This window comes from Octopus bimaculoides, chromosome 1 (genome assembly GCF_046866305.1).
Source record: "Octopus bimaculoides isolate indiv1 chromosome 1, ASM4686630v1, whole genome shotgun sequence".
Classification (NCBI taxonomy): Eukaryota; Metazoa; Mollusca; class Cephalopoda; order Octopoda; family Octopodidae; genus Octopus; species Octopus bimaculoides.
The window spans coordinates 20,798,771-20,815,091 of NC_142928.1; the positions used below are offsets into that span (position 1 = coordinate 20,798,771).

At 34.5% G+C, this 16,321-nt stretch overlaps 1 protein-coding gene and 1 non-coding gene across 3 annotated transcripts in view; both read left to right on the forward strand.

Moving 5' to 3' along the window:
- LOC106873594 (uncharacterized) overlaps positions 1-16,321 on the forward strand; it is a 699,525-nt gene that overhangs the window by 506,371 nt on the left and 176,833 nt on the right. The window lies entirely within an intron of this gene.
- Positions 12,887-12,992, forward strand: LOC128250090 (U6 spliceosomal RNA). Its single transcript, XR_008266214.1, has one exon. It is a non-coding gene; the product is annotated as a U6 spliceosomal RNA (small nuclear RNA).

The following is a 16,321-nucleotide window of genomic DNA, read 5'->3' on the forward strand; positions in this document are numbered from 1 at the left end:
TATCATACCTAGCCACTCATAATTAGGAAGAAAGTATCTGACCTGCTCATATTGAATACCCTACTTTCTCTATGTCTATATCATACAGGATATCTTCTCATCTTCTCTGTACATATGTCTAGATTTCATCTCAATACAAGCATATTGTACTTAATAATACTCCTAATACTTTTATATCCTTGTATAAATCAACTCAATATTACTGAAACATATTTTTTCCATTTTGTAACTATAATTTACTTTATTCTTTCCCTTCCAAATATTTCCACCAACTTTTCAATCTTATACAATAAAACACAGAGAAAAAAAAAACCTACTAAAATTTGTTAATTCTCCTATTAGTCCTCACCTTATAACCTGAAAGCTATACTAATTTCAATCTTACATTTTATATTATATATCCAAATTTTACATTAAATTGCCAACATAATTTCTCTTTAGCACCACTGCATCTTTTCCCTCACTCATTACCTGTATTATCAATTTATTTCTTCCTCCACTTCTCACTTTTCTGACCTTTGTTACATAACATTTAACCTCTAAAACAACCCTATGACAATTAATTTTATGCTTTGAAAACACCAATATCCATTTTACATTTTATATTATACGTTCAAATGTTACATTAGATAACCATCATAATATCTTTCATACCATAATATAGATGTCCTAACTCTTATATCTGACCTTTGCCACAAACCAACTTTTCCAAATGTAAAATCCATTGACAAATGTACTAATAATCAACTTGAAATTTTAAATATTAATATAATTATACTAACAATTACCACCCTCACATCTTCCTCTGGTACACGTTACAATGTATTTCCCTAACTTTATATCTCATGCAGATATCTCTTTACAAAGCTAAGCATTATGCACATTATAACATAATATGCCTTTTATTAAACAACCAAATCAGTTTCATTAGGTTACTTCCTTACCATCTTAATAAGTCACTTTGTATCAAATATAATTTCATTATTACTATTGACTGTCAATGAATCTTTTCCTACGTTTTGCATGAGACAATGCATATTCAAACGATTCCACATTTTGCCCAAACTTACTAAATTTTCAAGGAGTTATACCATGCTCTTTGGTATAACACCAATCTACAGTTTGCTATATACCTACAGACAAAATAATACATTACAAAGAAATTGTTCTCTTCAGTTTGTGTAACACATTTTCTTAAATTATCTCTTAATTTCCTATAGTAAATTCAATCTGTTCTGACTCTTTATAAAACAGATTTCTTTCATTCCACCTTTCTAATTACTACCCTGATAAATGCACATTCCTAAATATACATACATTTATTTTCATTAACTTGAAAGTTTCTTTGACTTGGAGCTTGTTTGTAACATTCTCTCTCTCACACACACATATATAATAATCATCATCATTTAACATCCATTACCCATGCTGCCATGGGTCAAACGGTTTGACCAGGGATGGTAAGCTGAAGGCCTGCACTAGACTCCAGTCTGATTTGGTATGGTTTCTACAGCTGGATGCCCTTCCTAATGCCAACCAGTCTGAGAGTGTAATGAGTGCTTTTACATGCCACTGGCACAGGTGCCAGTTGCATGACACCAGTATCTGCCATGGCTATGATTTCACTTGGCTTGATGAGTTTTCTATTCAAGTACAGCATATTGCCAAAGGTTTCGGTCATTTGTCATTGCTTCCATGAGTTCCAATGCTCAATAGGTGCTTTTTACATGCCACCAGCATGGGTCCTAGTTACATGACACTGGCATCAGCCACATTGCCTCTGTAAGGCCCAATGTTCGAAAGGTGTTTTTTACATGCCACCAGCACAGTTGACAGTTACATGACACCAGCATCAGTCACGACTATGACTTCACTTGGCTTGATGGATCTTCTCAAGCATGGCATATCGTCAAAGGTTTCAGTCACTAGTCATTGCTTTTGTGAAACTCAGCATTCAAAGATCATGCTTCACCACCACATCCCATGTCTTCTTGGGTCTTCTTCTTCCACAGGTTCCATCAACCGCTAGGGTGTGACACTTTTTCACACAGCTATCCTCATCCATTCTTGCCACATGACCATACCAGCGCAATCGTCTCTCTTGCACACCACAACTGATGCTTCTTAGGTCCAGCTTTTCTTTCAAGGTACTTACACTCTGTCAAGTATGCACTTTGACATTACACATCCATCGGAGCATACTGGCTTCGTTTCTTGTGAGCTTACGCATCGTTACCAGCGTCGCCTTACTGGCACTTGTACCGGTGGCACGTTAGAAAACATTCGAGCGAGATCGTTGCCTGTGCTGCTGGACTGGCTCCTGTGCAGGTGGCATGTAAAAAACACCATTTTGAGTGTGGTCGTTGCCAGTACCGCCTGACTGGCTCTCGTGCCGGTGGCATGTAAAAACATCCAGTACACTCTTGGAATGGTTGGCGTTAGGAAGGGCATCCAGCTGTAGAAACTCTGCCAGATCAGATTGGAGCCTGGTGCAGCCATCCAGTTTGCCGGTCCTCAGACAAATCGTCCAACCCATGCTAGCATGGAAAGCAGACGTTAAACGATGATGATGATTAATCTACTGTAGCTTTCTTGTTACATATGCAGTAAACTATTCAATATTCATATGTATTAAACTTTAAAATAATAAACTCTGACAAGAATACTCTTACTAGAATACTCTTACTAGAATACTCCCTTTACATCTTGGTTTGTTTTCAAGTATTTTAATAATTCTAAAGTCCACCTAACAATTATTTGTTCAAAATACCACTATAATGCAATAATTTTGTGTCTCCTACACTTGTATTTTCCTGCTAAAACACTTATCCTACACATTTTTCTGTACCTAACATCTACTTTCAAATACACATATATCTCGTCATTATTTCATAAATTCCTTTTATTTATGTGAACAATTGCAAGACAAATGTTTCCAAAGAAAGTACAATGGTTATACTACAATTTCAATGAGAGAGTGAAGCCTAAGAATATCTGAACCTCTGAAGTCCTACCGTTATTTTTCAAGCTAAGAATAGAGCATCTTATATAATGCCAAAAAATCAACTACATAAAAGATATACTGAGGTAAGGGAATAAAATTAATTATAATAAATCTGTACTTCATGACTTGCTTAAGTCCATGTATGTACATTCTATAGAATGATTTTGATTCTAAGCCACTGCTTCATATGTCATGGTCTTAAGTCCTACCTCTGTGACTACTCATCATGCTAAAACTAATCATCAAAACTCTCTCAAATTACAACCTCACATTTTAATACAGTCCTATGATAGAAACACTCGGTTTAAAAAACAAAAGAGAAAAATAAAGACAAGGAGTTTACCACTAGAATGTCTTTTGATCACAAGTTTATTTGATCAGAGCTGACCTTCATTATTCTAAGTTTCTTCAGACTACAATAATTCTAGGATAGTTATTTATTATAATTTCTAGAAAGTTCTATCATATCAATTACTTTAATATAGAACTAAAGGATTATATGCAGCTAGAGTGTTTTCTAAAAATTAATAAGTGACAAATTCCATCGTCTGATGCTGAATAAATCTTATTTTAAACACCAGCAACAGTTAATTCCCAAGTTTTATCTAGAATATAATTAGCCTAATTAATTCTTTATTTCACTTGGGCTTTAAGGAAACAGCATTATTCTGACCTTTTAAACTGTTGTAAATTGTTTATCCACATTTTACCTCTGGAGAATGCTTAATTTGATTAGAAAGTAAGGATCAAGTTTCATCTTTTCATGTAGCAAACGATTGTAACCTTTTTGAAATAAAAGACAATACATTGTTGCATCCAAACTTCCTAGGAATGATAGCTTAGACTTTTGACAAATTTTATTCACATGATGCTAGTTATGATATGGTATATTCCCAGATAGGGGTTCATGTATAGGTAACTCACCTACCTTTCTAGAATTTACTCTCTCTCTCTCTCTCTCTCTCTCTCTCTCTCTCTCTCTCTCTCTCTCTCTCTAAGTAGTTCACTCACCTTTCCAGAATTTTCTCTCTCTCTCTCTCTCTCTCTCTCTCTCTCTCTCTCTCTCTCTCTCTCTCTCTAAGTAGTTCACTCACCTTTCCAGAATTTTCTCTCTCTCTCTCTCTCTCTCTCTCTCTCTCTCTCTCTCTCTCTCTCTCTCTCTCTCTCTCTCTCACACACACACACACACGGTATGACTGACTAGAAAGAGAAAGCGAATGCTGGAAAATTTCCATGACATGCTTGAATGACAATTGATATTTTGAGAATACCTTTGGAAAGAATAAGACAACCACTTGGAAAATGTGCCTTGCATCTTTGTGAGGTGGTTGTCATTGTTGTTGTTGTTGTTGTTGTTGTTGTTAATGGTTAATGGTGTTTAGCTCCAGATCAACTTTGATCAAACTGACCAATGATCAAAAAAATTCTAGCCATAACTGTTCTGTTTTCCAGGAATATCTACTGTGTTTTTCTTTCCTAATTTTAAGACATTGTGATGTAATTTAGAGAAGATTTTGCTGTTATTTCCAGCAGGTTGAACCATCATATAGAAGCCCCCCTCACTAGATTTCTCTTCCTGCAGTTAATAAAATACTAGTCAAGTGTTAAGATTGATATAAACAATTATTCTCTTACTGGCAGTACTCCAGAATGGTTGCAGTCCAGAGGCAGAAACAAAAGCCATTAATAACATCATTGTCAGTGACATCATCCTCATTACCTTCATCCTTTTGGTCATCATCGTCAACACTATCATCGCCACTGTCATCATTAGCATCAAACCAAAAGAGGTTTCTGTGTAAGTGTTTGTGTGTGACATGGCAATCAGATCTCCCTCAAATCATGCCTTGTGCCTGAAAAATAAGACGAGATAGTCACAGTGATGTGTTTCTCAATCAAAGATAAACTGGAGCTGAACAATTACACACCATCATCATCAACTTCATCGCAATCACCCTCGCCCTTACCGCCGTCATCATTAACATCCCAATCATCATCTTCATCAGTGTCATCATCACCATCATTATATTCACCATCATTGCCTTCATTTCCTTCTTCATTAACCCCCCCCCCCCCCATACACACACACACATACATACACACACTCATGTAGTATCAGCTGTGCCCCAACCAATCTTACCTTTTTATTTGCCTTACCCCCAGCCCTTTTGATAAGGTCTCCTTTACAGAGTTTCAAAAGTTGTTCTTGTTTTGCTGTTGTTGCTACTGATGATGATGATGTGTTGACTGGTGTATTTATTTTGTAAATATCCCATGTGAACCAGGTGGCAATTAACCTCTTTCTCACAGCATGCTTATCATCCCTGGGCTGGAGTTGTTGCTTATTAACCATAAGGAAGCAAATCTGTAACTAATTGCCTTCCAGCCATGACCATCCATTCTGATACATGCCAGACTACATTAGTCAATGTATATTTGTTTTTTTCTAAGGATGGTTAGATGTGATTTGAGAGAGATTTAGCTGCTATTTCTAACAAGTAAATAGAGGTTCTTTTATTGACCTGCTGGACAGGTGTTGTTTTGGTGAGTCCACTAATTCCGTCTTACATCTGTGCTTAGCAACAAGACATGCATTTAAATGTAAGTAGATGTTACTAAAACAAGTCTAGAAATCATTTTTGTCAGTCAGGAGAGTGGCTATCAGGTAAATGTCAGTCTCCAAGGGAAACAAGATATTCTGCCCTCTCTTCTGCTTCATTCTTATTATCATCATCACCTTCATTGTCATCATCATCATTATTGCCTTCATCATCATCATTGCCCTCATCATCATCATTGCTCGCATCATCATCATCATGGTTTAATTTCCGTTATCTGTATTGTTGCTATACACCGTCGCTATTTACTCAATGTCTTGTAAATGTTCCCCGTACAGTGCCAGTGTTGTTATCTCTCAGTGGATTTTTGCAGATATAATGGAAACTCTTGTACCTTATTTGTTAACAAACACCATTTATAGAGTTCATCTAAATACTATTATAGTTATTGTGTGCAGTGTTTGACTTTTTATTTTATTATTCATTTATTATTATTGATAGATGTTCAGAGCATACATTATAGAATATAATAAAGTCAGCTATTCAATGGCAAACTCCTCTCACTTAATGCCAGTTATTGCTGAAACATAATACATTCACACTCATCCATTGAAGATGACACTAAAAATCTATCTACCATTCTTCCGTTGCCTTTGTAAAGCTGTCCTGTCATCCCTGTCTCAGAATAAGGGTAAAAATCTCAACAGAAAGCTACATTAGTATTCAATAAAGAAAATGTTTCATAAATGTTGCCAAGTCTTGTTTTCAATTATTTTAGATGCTCTACTTTTGGTAAATGTGCTCAGCTTCTGTGACTCTATTAATGTATAATATATTGCAACTCTGTTACATATATGTAGCTATATTGATTTACATATGGAGTAGTGTGTAATGTTACATATACATAATTATATATATATATATATTATCATCATCATCATCATCATATATATATATATATATATATATATATATATATATATATATATATATATATATATATATATATATATATATATATATATATATATATGATTTCTGTCTCCACGTTATGGGTACATATGTTTTCATTGTGGTGAATTGTGTGTTACATAATAGATTTATATACATCAGCTTTAAGCTGCATCTCTTTGGCTATTTAGATTAATACATAAGAAATTCTGTTACATCTCTGTGATCATTTGAATTTATATATATATACATAGATATGTTTTATAATAGATTAATATACATCATTGTGGCTATATAAATTTATATATAGCATTTCTCAGTCACTTTTTTGTGGGTATGCATATTTACATAAATCAGCTCTGTGTTTCATATCTGTGGCTAGTGGCTATACAAATTGATCATATGTATATCAGTTCTAGATTACATATCCATGGGTATTTATATTCTTGTGGAAAAATAGATTTATATACAGATCTTGTAACAACTTTATTGTATATATAGTAGTTCTCTCAGTCCACCCTAGGCTGTGCTTTTATGGGATTTCTCATTTGGCTCTGCTGTATAAACCTTGACTGGGCAGTGGGAAGGACTCAAGTGCTGCCCTAAGCGGCACACACTCTATGTATACCACTGATTTCTCAGTTTCATCTTTGTATGTGTGGGTGGGTATGTAAATAGATAGATAGAGAGACAGACAGACAGGGCAAGAGCTGTTTGTGTGATACATATCTTTAGCTGTTATTGGGTTTTTTTTATATATATATTAAAAGCTCAATGTTATGACTATGTGGTTTATATAGATTAAGTAGCTCTGTCATAAAAGAACATCTTTCAGTCACCAGAGAATGGAGAAAATATTAGGTTTCTGAAATATATCATTTGTTTGTCATATTTTGATCTCATGTATAAATATCCGATCACCATCAGTAGATGACCATTCTCTTGATAATGTATTGTACTTCCTTCCATCTCCCGAGCCATTTCAAATTAAGATATCAATTACATAATATTTGTTAATTAATCACAATTATGGGATAGGTTTCCACAAATAACAGTAATTATTGAAAAAGTGAGTTTTCTTTTTGGACATTCAGTTTAAATGTTAACTAGCTGATGGTAAGATTGGGTTTATTTTTTTCTCATAGTTTGCATGACAAAATAAAAAATAGTTAAATTTCCCTTCATCAACACCAATATATACTTACTACAGAATTATTTTATAAAAGCTCCAGCAATATTAATTTTGAAATACACAACAATCTCAACAGTTATTTTGTTATTATATCCAGAATGTTCCACCTCTTGAAAAATATGTAAAAAAAAATCACAACAGTAAATTTTGTTTGTGGATATAATGGACATTAGCAGACAGTTAATGTCAGTATTTACTAAAATATTATTACTTTTAAACTGCTACTACTGTCCTATAAGCAACATATATATACATATATATATATATATATTCACACACATATACACATTTGTATATGTATGCTTGTATGTGCCTATGTGTATGTGTGTATTGTGTATGTATTTAATTCCTTTTTTTTTCTCTATACAGGGTTTCCCATAACAGGAATAAATTGTTGAAACGATTTCAAAAAACAGTAATAAAAATACTTTTTATGCATAAAAGAACAATTTTTTTTTTTTTTTTGCGGTTAAATGGTTGGGATTTATGATTTACTATATAAATTGTTCACTTACATTACCGTTTTCTTTACATTCCAATTCCAACCGTGTTACAGCTTTTGTGTCACATAGAATACAATATTCCTGCATTATTTCTTTTTTGTATTTTTCAGAGAATTAGGATAATAATGATGATGTATATAAGAAAAATTGTTATGAGTTTGTGGTGCTAGAATTTTGACCAAAAAACTTGTTTCATTATGTATTATTGCTGCTGCTGCTACTGCTGTTGTTGTTGTTGTTGTTGTTGTTGTTTAACCCCAGGTCAGAACCTGATAGAGCAGGCACATGATCAAACATATTCCAGCTATAACTATCCTATTAAATTTACCTCAATTATCCAACGTCTCCTTCCTTTCTTTTAATATGTTACGGTATGTTTTGCAGATTTAGCTGCTTTTTCTTCTAGGTCAAGTGACCATGTAGAAGATCTTTGTTGACATTTGCTCCATTATGGTTTTGTGGCTGTTGTTTAGCCCTCACTGAGCACAGATTGAGCAGACCTGTGATTAAAAGCATTCCAACCATGCTCATTGTAATTTTTCAGGTATCATGTATGTAATTCTTCATTACCCAGAATATTTTTAAATATCATTTGTTTGAAGACGGAAGGGAAATTTGGTTACTATTTCTTGTAAATTGAGTAACTACATAGAGCTTCCCCCCATCAGCTTGTCTCAGGTTATATTATTGTTTGTGTAGGTAGGTAAGGAAGATTACAGTCTTCAGCAATTTGCAACTTTGTAATTTAGGAGACAATTGTGTGCTGTTGTTGCAATCACATACTATAGATGGATAGTACAAAACTACTATATCATGTACAATACTACAAATATCATTATCTTTGTACGTAACTGTGATATATGAATTCACACACATGCACACACACACACACATACACACACACACATGTACAGAGGGAAACGTTGCATTTATTTTATTGCAGCATTGTGTGAGATTTCCCAACTAAAGTGTCTGTCTGTAAAGGTTTGCTTTATTATCTAAGATATTTGTTTTCTCTCTCTGTTCATGAAATATCATAAATCATTTCCTGGAATCCAACCTGGTCCAATTGAAAATAACTGAATTGTTGATACCTTGATGATCTATTGGATGGTTAGGAGTTACAATCAAATGTATTCTTTCATTATGTCTGCACTTGGAAATTTTTTTAGGTAAGATGAAAACTCTTCTCAATTAGATCTGAGGAAATTTCAGTGACATTTTTCATTTGTTCTGACCGCTGGTCAACAATTGAGAGGTGATCTGCTTTCTGAACATCTTTGCATGGCTTTGCTGTTTGCCGATATCAGATGTAAGACTGAAGAGATCCTTATGTGGCTAATACTTTAACTGATAGTCATGTGAAGTAGCAGCTACATTATTACTGTTTGTATAATATAATTTATTCCAAGATAAATGTCTAAATCAAGTGCCATCCGACATTTATGATTAATAGATTCCTCTTTTTATATGCAATGTATAAAGAAATATTTACTATCTTGATATAAGTCTGGATGTTTTTATTAACAATTTAAAAGTTACATTTTTATGTATCAGATAATTTTCTGTGTATTTTATTATTGTTGTTATTTTTAGTTTTTATTTATTTATTTTTTTCCACATTAGCAGAAACTCTGACACACATCTTGATTTGGATAATCAGTGGTAGAAAACCTTTCTAATTACCAAGTGTGTTTTACTTTTATCTTGTCAGATAAAAGCAGCTCAGACACGTTTTTCCTGAAATTAGTGCCATAAATGTGTTGAATGTAGATAAGAATCTAACATTGCTGCCAATTCACTCGACAGAATCAAATTGATGGAGAAATAAGATTAAATGTGTAGTGGGATTATCTAACCAGATCTATAGCTTAGCTAATTTAATGATAAAATATGCTCATATAAGTTTCTCTGTAATTACGATACATTTTTCTTGGTGTCCAGAACCATCTTTTGAAGCTAGTATGTTGACTGAATTCTCTCTAGTGTCAGTAATACAACATTTATTACAACATAAAATGTACAAAAAATGTGAAACAATACAATCTGGCACAGATACAATGTAGGAATCTTTTTAACCATTTCTTTACAAATTGTTCTTAATAAGTTTAATGTTCTAACCCTAGACATTTTATTGGTAGTACAGTTTACTATATTCTAACAAACACAGATAGATATACTCACACACCCACACACATTAACCCACACATATATACAAATACAGAACAACATGCCAACAGAAACATACACACACATATATACACGTATATGTATTTACTGAAAGACATACGTAAGGAGATATGCTGTGACAATGAACCACTTTAACAGTTCTGATAATTCAGTTAGTTCAAACTTTACTTTCTTTTGTGTCTATCAGGGATTATTACTTTGTTTCTTTATGAGCCAATGAAGAGCCATCTACATAGTTGCTTAATCATCCAGAAATAGCAGCTAAATTACATTCTAGTGATTTAATAAAAGGAAAGTCCTGTTGGATAATACAGTCTTATATACAGTGCAACAGATTGGTTATATTTAGAATGCATTTGTACCATATGTTTGCTCAATCAGAGCTAGCCTAACGATAGTCACACCTGTATTTCTTTCCTTCAAAGACACATTTATAAGCTACAAAAAAAAATTAATATTCATTAACATTTTTTATTGCTTGTTTCCCTTATTGTAGCAATTTCCTGTCATTTTACTAAAATTTAGTAAAATCCATGGATCTTTACCCTTTGAACAGCAGATTGAAAAATTAATTTTTTGTAACTAAACACTTTCAAACTTCGGACACTGGTAGAATGTGTCATATAAAACATCTTTTACTCTTAGTGTTGTTGAGAAAAGTTTGTATTTTCAAAGCTATTTCATGTTGTCATATTTCGGTAATTTCAACCAATCGATGATGTGTATTCAGCTGAATAAAATTACTGCTGTTGTTTGTCAACAAAAACTTCCAGTGGTGTATATTTTGTTTGTCGCTGTTATTTATGACATATTTCATCTCAGTTACATTTGTATGAATAAACGAGTGTATCTGAATCATGTTTACTTCATGGCACCACCACAATCGTTTGTGCATTTCTACTGCTTTTAGTTTTTTTCCAGTTTTTCAGCTACACATACCTTCCTACTTTGTGTGTGTGTGTGTGTGATGTAAATGTTTGTATGCTTCCCAACCAAATGATTTCAGATTTCAGTCCCACTGTGCAGTACCATGAGCAAGTGTCTTCTACAATAACCAAAAGCTTGTGAGTGGATTTGACCGATGGAAACTGAACTGAAAGAAACCTGACATATATATGTGTGTGTGTGTATTCATGTATGTATGTGCATGTATACAGACAGACAAACACACACACACACACAAACACACACACACACACACACACACACACGTGTGTGCACTCTATCACAGCCTCTGCAGGTGGTGTTGTGACTTCTATTGCAACTTCTCCACTCACTCTGTACCTTCATAGACGTGTGAAATACAAGATCCCTTATTTGGAAAAATAGGTAAGGGTTAGCAATAGGAAAGGCATCTAGATGTAAAGCAATGGTTCAATAATATATTCATGAATGCAAGCATGGAAAAAAGTAGATGTAAAACAAATTAACAACATATAGTATGTTAGTTTGTAAAGTAGATAGTATGTTGGTCTGTAATGAAAAGCATGCATTTGTCCAAGATGGTGTCAGGACCTGATTATCATTACTGCAGTACTTTCTAAACATGGATTGTGGTATTAGAGAAAGCTGATCCCTGCAATATTGCCTAAACCCAAAGTTCATCATACATTCCTATGTTAGCTTTTCATCAGATTTGTTGATCAAGCACAAACAGAGGATGGCATAGCATTTTTAGGTTTCCTGTTTTGCTTTCCAGTCTTTTGCAACATAAGCAACTACATTTTTTTTTTCATCTTCTTCTTCATTATTGGAGATAAATACTTGAAAAATTAGGTTAATTATGATTATTGACAAAAAGATTATTCAAACTCACTTTTTCCTTGTTTCTTACATGTTATTTCTTGCCATAGTATTCTGATTAAGGATGAAATTCATGATTTGTAAATATTTGATTAATTTTTCTTTACATTTTCATTCAACTTGCTGAATCTAATTTATTTTCTAGTCTTATTTCAAATTACAAATCAACAGATTTTTGTTTCAATCCCCAGTTTCTCCTCTAACAGTTAATTTCAGTTGATGATGGAGTCCATTTATTTTTTACATCTGTTTCTTTTGTCTTGCATCTTTTGTATTTGTTGATTTTTTAATAAGATTTAATGAGATGTTACAAAGAAAAAAATTTGCTTACAATTCTAATAATGTAGGTCACTAAAAGAATCACTAATCAAAGACAAACTTTTGGCTTGTTCTTGTGTTCTAATAAGATTCACCTAGTCATTCCATTATATGGTGTAATTATAGACTTTTTATAGTCTAATTGCTTTGAAACATAGTGGTTATGACCTGACAGAGATTCAAGCTTACAATATTTCCATAGATAGAAAATAGATAAAGGTAGATTAAAGTAGGTTGGCATTACTTTTGGTTACTCATTCTCTGATTTCTAAACTAAATGGAAATAATTAAACATCTTGCAGAGGAGACTATTTCAGCCACCTAGAACATCCTCCTGTTATCTGTGTCTTGTTATCACCTAAGATTAGAAATCTGTCGGCAATACATACACTAAAATTGGAATGATACAGAGAAAATTAGCATGGCCCCTGCACAAGGATGACATGCAAATTCATGAAGTGTTCCATATTTTTCAACAGTGGTGTCCCAGCATGGCCACAGCTTTGAGCTGAAACCGATAAAAGAATATATATATATCATCATTTAGCATCTGCTTTCCTTGCTAACCCTTTTCCTTGGGTTAGATGGTTTGTTTCAGTTTCCATCTACCAAATCCACTCACAAGGCTTTGGTTGGCCCAAGGCTATGGTAGAAGATACCTGCCCAAGGTGCCATGCAGTGGGACTGACCCTTGATCCATGTGGTTGGGAAGCAAGCTTCTTACCACACAGGCATACACTATAGTCATTGGAGGCAAAAGAGAGCAACTCTAATGTTTGTAGAGAATCACAAACTATTGAGATTGATGCAGCTGGTATTCAGCTTCAATATCTGCCTGTGGAAGAACCATGGCTAGGAAGGGAATTCCAGGGGAATTGCAGTTCTGATTAAATATGTGATAAAGTGTTTAGGATAGGACAGAGTAAAGGTAATGTGAGGAAAAGAAGAGATAGATGTGTTGAGTCTGAGGAAATTATGCAGTCACTGGTTTAAATGAGCAAAGACTGTTATAATAGTAGCAGGAAAAAGAGAGAGGAAATAGCACATTTGTGAGCCAACAGTTGAAGTGTTGGTGTGTCTTTAGCAATCTTCAGTGAATGGCTTTCTTGTAGTTTGTATTTTGTCATTGTGCCCATTCATAGCCAAAACACTTAACATTTGCTAGCTAAGCAAATTTAGTTATCATTAGATTCCAAACATAGCTACCATTCATCAATGTAAGCAGCACAAGTATTATGAAATTAATGAATGTTTTGTTAGTTTCCTGTGCCAGTCTCAAGAGTTCTTATATCTGGAGAAGGCTGCTGGAAATCATGGAAGTATCACCACCACCACCTTATGAGATCTTGAAATCATCATCATTGAGACTTATATTTTCTCATGAGATTTTCAACAGTATAACGTGGAAGAAGTAAACAGCACAAGAGGAGATTGAATGTTGATGGGTGTATATGCTTCAGAAATAGCAAAATGGTCAGGAAGCTGGAAATAGCAGAGAAAGGGCAGTATAAAGTAATATCACTGATCACTGAGGTGTGTTCAAATGATAGAAAAGGTAGACAGAAAAGACAGCACACCTGTTGGCCAGAGAAGCTGAAGTATGTTTGTGACTTAACGCTAATCACCCAGGTGATATTTTTCTGAATGTGGCATAGAGTGTCTGAGTGTGCAGCAGCAGAACCATCCTAGATGTGAGAGCTATACTCTAATGTGGGCCTTACTTGAGTTTTGTAGAGGAAACTGTTTGGTTGGGGGCTGAAGTATCTTTTGACTTTGATAGAAAGACCCAATCATTAAAATGTGATCTTAGATATGTTAAGCATGAGCTTTTATCAGAAAAGATCCTGAGGTTGTGGGGTCCAACACTTGGAGCATTTGTGAAGGTTCTGGTCCATTATGCTCCTTATTTAAGGAGATATGGTGTAATGATGAGTAGTGCTTATGTTCTCTTGCTGTTGAAAGAGACAAGACAGTAATCTCCACTTAGAAGGATGCTTTCAACACCATGTAGAGATTACTGTTGTGTCATGGCCTATGTGGGCAGAAATGTATGTTGACATCACAATGTGTGTAAGTCAAATATGAAAAGCTTGAACAATGCATAATATTTGAAGTTATTCCATACTTTAATCAGTTTTTAACGAAGAAAAATGTTATTCTAAAATCAAATTTGACTTTATGATGACAATGAAGGAGGTAAATGTATGAATGTATTTTCTACTGAGCATTATCACTAGGAAAAATTGTGAAAATAATGTGATCGTCTGACACTGTGGTTGCTCTGCCTCTAGTAATTAACAACCAAATCATATTGCTGTCTTAAAAAGAAAAATACAGTTTATCCAAGAGAATGTAGTTATGGAAAAACTTTACCTAAAACGAGATCGAAACTGAACCAAATTTGATGACTGGCACCAGTGCCAGTGGAATGCTAACAGCACCATCCGAGCGGGATCACTGCCTGAACAGCAGTCTCGCTTCCGTGCCGGTAGCACGTAAAAAGCACCATTTGAGCACGATCGTTTCTAGCTTCACTTTACTGGCACCTGTGCCGGTGGCATGTGAACAAAACATTGGACTGACTCCTGTGCAGGTGGCACGTAAAAAAACACCATTTGAGCGTGGCCATTGCCAGTACCGCCAGACCAGCCCCCGTGCCGGTGGAATGTAAAAAGCACCCACTACACTCTCAGAGTGGTTGGCATTAGGAAGGGCATCCAGCTGTAGAAACTCTAGTGTAGCCTTCTGGTTCGCCAGTCCCCAGTCAAATCATCCAACCCATACTAGCATGGAAAGTGGACCTTAAATGATGATGATGATGAAGACAAAATTATTAGAGCTTGGATTCATTTGTTAATGAATTTGTTTGATCAGAGCTGACCTGGGGTTAAACAACTACTGCCGGAAATGAAACGATGAGTAAATAAGCAGAGAAGAGAGTTCAGAGAATGACTACTTAAACATAGTCCAATGTGTCACCTCTTACAACAGGAACCAGCCTAGAAATCCTCATCCTCATCATATTATCACTAATGATTATAACTTTTTAATGTAAGTTTCCCACTATTTGCATCAATTTGACTGGTCTATTATATGAATGTATTATCACCATCCTTTTGTCTTTCATTATTTCATCTTTGAGGTGCAGCATCTTCCTTGGTTTTTCTCTTGCACCAACAGTACTCAAAATTCATTTGTGACTTATGTCCATACCCACTCCTATTTCTCCTCCATATATCAGGTTGATACATTTAATACCCATCCACTCCCTCTGCTCATTTATTCTCAATCTCTCCTGCGAGCTAATACTGTCTTTGCAATATATCATACCCAAGTGGTTAGTCTCCAGCCTCTACAGATCTTCTATGTTCAGTGACCAATGTTACACAACCAAGTAGCTTAGACTTTGTATAGAAGATTATGTCATATCTTCACCAAAGCTTTAAGTACAGAGAACAGCTCTTTCTTTTTTGCTGACTTTCTGCTAATAAATCTCGCCCAATTAACTAATCTGTTAATGGATATCTCAAAGTATTAATCACAACACAGAATTGGCAGAACCGATGGGACTCTCTGCTACACTATATGTAATTAGCAAACTTTTCTCATAATAATTTATCAATTGTCATATTTCTCCCTGTTCTCATTCTCTCAATCTTTCTTCTTCTTTCTTTCTCTTTCTCTCTCTCTCTCTCTTCTCCCCATTCCTTTCACCTCTGTCTGTCTGAATATGTGTAAGTGTTAGTGTGTGTACATATGTCAGTGAGAGGGAAAGAGAGATTGGTGAGTTAGTCATCATTGG